The following is a 5,664-nucleotide window of genomic DNA, read 5'->3' as shown; positions in this document are numbered from 1 at the left end:
GCCTTAATTCTTGATGGGTACTTCTCTTGTCCCTGTAATGTTTACCCACCTAGAACCTATTTGTGCAAGGTGCCATGGGTAGACTGTCACACGATAAATGGCATTGTTTCACGTCCCTGCCCCGCAGTGAGCAAGCAGATCTAACGATCATCACTCTGTAGCCACACTCTGGAGGTCAGGAATGCTAGCTTCAAATTACACAAGCAGTCGTCTGAACACTTGCTTTGTGACCATGGAGTTACTCAACTTAATTTGTTTTAATCTGCAAAGGAGGGAATAATGCCTGCATAGCAAGATCATTCTGAAAATAAAAAATAATATTTTTAAACTAGTGGTAGAACCTAGTAAAAAGTCATTGCTTTTATTAGCAATGGTAGTGTTAGTATAGGGAAACCATTTTTTTACAGTAAAATATCTAAAAGATATAAATTGCCTAGGCCACCCTTTGAAATCTGTTACTTTACTAAGTTGGCTAACTCTGCAGCCAGGGAAAGAAAGTGCAATGTAGAGGTAACAATACACTCGAGGTTCTGGAATAAATTTACCATGGTAGAAACTCTCTCTTTTAAAAACTGCCAAACTTCTCACTAGAGATGCCCATCCTCCTCATCATTTCTTTTCACCTTCTATTTGTTCTGCAGACACATGCTTCTATTGCCCCACTTAACCTGCAGACATTATAAATGTCACCCAAATTGCCAAGCACAATAGATGTGTTCTATTTTTGTATCTAAACTCTCCATATTTGACAGCTGACCACTACTAATTTTTCACCATTTTAACCATCTTTAAGTGTACAGTTTAGTGACATTAAGTACATTTACATTGTTGTACAATCATCACCACTATTTATCTCTGGAACTTTTTTCATCTCACAAAACTGAAACTGTACCTATTAAACAATAACCCATCTTTTGCCCCTCTATCAAGTCACTGACAACTACCATTCTAATTTCTGTCTCTGTGAATTTGACTACTCTTGGTACCTCACATAACTAGAATCATGTAGTATCTGTCCTTTTGTGATTAGCTAATTTAACTTAGCCTAATGTCTTCAAGTTTCATTCATGTTGTAGCATGTGTCAGAATCTCATTCCTCTTTAAGGCTAAATAGTATTCCACTGTACGTATATACCACATTTGATTTATCCACTTATCTGTTGAGGATGTTTGAGTTCTTTCTACCTTTTGGCTATTATGAACAAGGCTACTATGAACATGGGTCTACTAATGTCTGTTTAACTTCCTGCTTATAATTCTTTTGAGTACATACTTAGTAGTGGAACTGCAGGACCATATGATAATTCTATTTTCAGTTTTTTGAGGAAGTGCTATACAGTTTTCAGTAGCAGCTGCAGCATCTTACGCTCCCACTGGAAGTACACAAGTGTTCAAATTTATCTACAGCCTTGCCAACACTTATTATGTTTTTTAATGACAGTCATTCTAATGGGTGTGAAGTATTATCTCATTGTGGTTTTTATTTTCATTTCCTTAGTGATTAGTGATGTTAAGCATATTTTCATGCAACTGTCTGCCATTAGTATGTCTTCTTTGGAGAAATGGCTATTCAAGTTCTTCCCTTTTTAAATTATTTGGTTTATTTTGTTGTTATTGTTGAGCTGCAGGAATTTTTTATGTATTCTGAGTGTTAAGCCCCTATAAGGTATATGATCTGTAAATATTTTCTCCCATTCTGTGGGTTGCCCTTTTACTCTGTTGATAGTTTCTTTTGATGCACAAAAATTTAATTTTGATACAGTCTAATTAATTAATTTATTTATTTATTTATTTTTGCTGCCTGTGCTTTTGGTGTCATATCCAAGAAATCATTGTCAAATCCAATGGCATCAAAATTTCCCCCTATGTTTCCTTCAAAGAGTCTTACAGTTTTAGTTCTTACATTTAGATCTTTGATCCTTTTCAAGTTGTTTTCTGTATATGGTGTAAGATAAGGATCCAACTTCATTCTTTTGAATGTTTTGTTGAAAAGACTGTCCTAACCCATTGAATGGTCTTGACATTTTTGTTGAAGATCTTTTGACCATATATGTAAGGGTTTATTTCTGTGTTGCTATATCCAGTTTTGAAGGTGGGATATTGAAGTCTTCTTTAATTATTTTACAGCTGTCTATTTCTCCCTTCAATTCTATCAATGTTAGCTTCATGTATTTTGGAACAATGATGTTTGCTGCATATATATTTTCAATCTTCTTAAATTTGTTAAGACTTCTTTTGTACCCTAACATATTATCTACCCTGGAGAATGCTCCGTATGTATTTGAGAAGAATTTGTATTCTGCTACTGTTGAATGGAATGCTCTGTATATGTCTGTTAGGTCTATTTGTTCTAAAGTATAATTCAATTTCAATGTTTCTTTAATGATTTTCTGTCTGGAAGACCTATCCATTGTTGAAACTGAGATATTAAAGTCCGCTACTGTTATTGTATTATTGTCTATTTCTTCCTTCAGATATGTTAGTATTTGCTTAATATATTTAGGTGCTCTCACCCTGGGTACTGTTGTTACATACTCTTGATGAATTATCATTATATAATGACCTACTTTGTCTCTTGTTACAGTTTTTGACTTAAAGTCTATTTTGTCTGATGTAACTATAATCCCCCCTGCTCCCTTTGGCTTGCATGAAATATCTTTTTCAATCCCTTCACTTTTTTTTTTTTTTTTGCGGTACGCGGGCCTCTCACTGCTGTGGCCTCTCCCGTTGCACAGGCTCTGGACGCGCAGGCTCAGCGGCCATGGCTCACGGGCCCAGCCGCTCCACGGCCTGTGAGATCTTCCTGGACCGGGGCACGAACCCGTGTCCCCTCCATCGGCAGGCAGACTCTCAACCACTGCACCACCAGGGAAGCCCGAATCCCTTCACTTTTAACCTATGTGAATTTTTAAAGCTGAGTGAATCTCTTGCAGGTAACACATAATTGGACCTTGTTGTTTTACATATTTAGCCATTTTATGCCTCTTGTTTGGAGAATTTAATCCCTTCACATTTAAAGTAATTATGGGAGGTAAGGACTTGCTAATGCCATCTTGCTTTCTGGCTATTTTGTAGTTCTTTTGTTACTTTCTTCTCTCACTGTCTTCCTTTGTGAACTGCTGATTTTCTGTAGTGGTATGCTTTGATTCACTTCTCTTTATCTTCTGTGTATATTTTGTAGGTTTTTGCTTTGTGGTTACCATGAGGCTTACATAAAACATATTTATAACAGTGTACTTTTAGCTGATAACAGCTTAACTTCAATCAAATACCAAGACTCTAACCTTATACTGCCCCTCCCCACATTTTATGTTTTTGATGCCAAAATTTACACCTTTTTATATTATATATCCATTAATAAATTACTGTTACTATAGTTAGGCTTTATACTTCTGTCTTTTAGCCTTTATACTACAGTTAAGTAACTAACACACCACCATATCACAATATTAGAGTATTATGAATTTGACTATCTACTCATCTTTACCAGTGCATTTTATATGTTCATATGGTTTTATGTTACCAATTAGTATCCTTTTATTTCAGCTTGAATAACTCCTTTCAGCATTTCTTGTAAGGCAAGACAAGTGGTAATGAACTTTTGTTCACCTGGGAAAGTCTTTATCTCACCTTCACTTCTGAAGGACAAATTTGCTGAATAAAGTATTCTTGGTTGGCTTTTTTATTCTATGAGTACTTTGAACATGGAATCCCACTCTCTCCTCGACTGGACTGCAAGATTTCTGCTGATAAATCCGCTGATAGACTATGGGAGTTTCCTTTTATGTGATAAACTTTTTTTCTCTTGCTGTTCTTAAGATTTTCTCTTTGTCTCTGATTTTAGACAGTTTCATTATAATGTATGCTGTAGAAGATCCTTTTGGGTTGAATCTTTTGGGGGACTTATGAGCCTTATGAACTTGGATTTTCAAATCTTTCCCCAGATTTGGGAAGCTCTCAGCCGTCATTTCTTGAAATAAGCTTTCTGCCCCTTTCTCCTTCTCTTCTGTTCCGAGACTCCAATAGTTGTAAACTGTTTCTCTTTATGATAGCTCATAATTCACAGAGGCTTTCTTCACTCTGTTTCATTATTTTTTTTTCCTGGACTAGGAAATGACAGGTCAAATAAAAAAAGCTTAATATGACAAATATCCATCTATTCAATGATTAGCTTCATTATATTGATGGATATTGCTCAAGTCTGAAATCCTGGAGTCACTCTTGACCCCTGTCTTTCCCATACTTGAAACCTAATCCAGCAAGGACCCTTATTGGCTTTACATCAAAAATAGATTCAAAATGTAGTCAATTTTTTCCACTACCATGTCTACCACTCTGATCCAAGCCACAGTCATCTCTCATCTAGATTACTCAAACAGTGTCTTAGGTGATTGATTTGCTTTCATTCTTGTCTATTCTCAACACAGTGGCCAGAGTGGATTTTTTAAAACATTAGTCAGATGATGTCACTCTCTGTTCAAAACCCTCCAATGGATTCATGTTTTACTTGGAGCAAAAATGAAAGGCCTTAACTTGCTCTGACCACTCTCCTCCTATAATTATCCCTCTGAACACACCTCTTACCACCCTCCCTCTTACTCTTCCTACCCCTATCACATTGGCCTCCTTTTTGTTCTTGGAAAAAAACAGACATGTCCCCTGCCTTAGGGCCTTGGCACTGACTGTTCATTCAGTTAAAAATGCTTTTCTGCAGATATCTTTACAACTAACTCTCTCCCTTTCTTCATGCTTCTGCCCAAAATTTGCTGCTCAATGAGACCTACTATTTAAAATTGCAATCTGTGCCTTCCCAGACCTCCTTCCCATCACACGCTTAGTTATGGTTTTTCTTTTATTCATAGCACCCTATTCTAACATCCTATGTCAAAACTACCCAATGTGTGGTCCTCTGACTAGCAATGTCAGCATCACCTGGGAACTTGTTAGAAATGCAAATTCTCAGGGTCCACTCTAGACCTGCTGAATCAGAATTACCAGGGTGGAGCACAGGGATCTATGTTTTCATAAGCCAACTAGATTCTTATGTATGGTAAATTCTGAGAAGTATTATTTTATGTTCCTAGCTTATTCATCACATTTATTATTCACTGCCTCCCCTGATAGAATGTAGGCTCCATAAAGGCAGTGTTTCCTGGGTATTTCATTCACTATGTTTTTGTGCATTTAGAACAGATCTGACACATAAGAGGTACTCAATAAATAGTTGTCAAAGGAACAAATTCTGTAGTACTTAATTTGAGAGAATATACTTTACTGTTAATATTTTTAAAGTCAGGTTTTGAGTGTAATTTACATAGAGTAAAATTCATTCATTTTAGGGAGCAATTCTGTGGGTTTGACAAATGCTTACATTTGTATAACCACCACCACAATTAAGACATGAAACTGTCCATCACCTCCAAATATTCCTTTGTGCCCCCTTGTAATCAAATACCACTAACCCTACACACAGCTCCTGGGAATTACTGATTTTTTTGGTTTCTACAATTTTCCCTTTTTCAAAATGTCATATAGATAAAATCACATAGTACATAGCTTTGTGGCTGTAGCTTTTCTCACTTATCACCCAGCATCTGTGATTCTCCATGCTGTTGTGTGTATTAATAATTTCTTCCTTTTTATTGTTGTGTAGTCTTCCATTAC

The sequence above is a fragment of the Monodon monoceros genome, unplaced genomic scaffold (assembly GCF_005190385.1).
Source record: "Monodon monoceros isolate NGI ecotype Baffin Bay Population unplaced genomic scaffold, NGI_Narwhal_1 Super_Scaffold_13, whole genome shotgun sequence".
Lineage (NCBI taxonomy): Eukaryota > Metazoa > Chordata > Mammalia > Artiodactyla > Monodontidae > Monodon > Monodon monoceros.
This window is presented reverse-complemented; position numbering follows the sequence as displayed.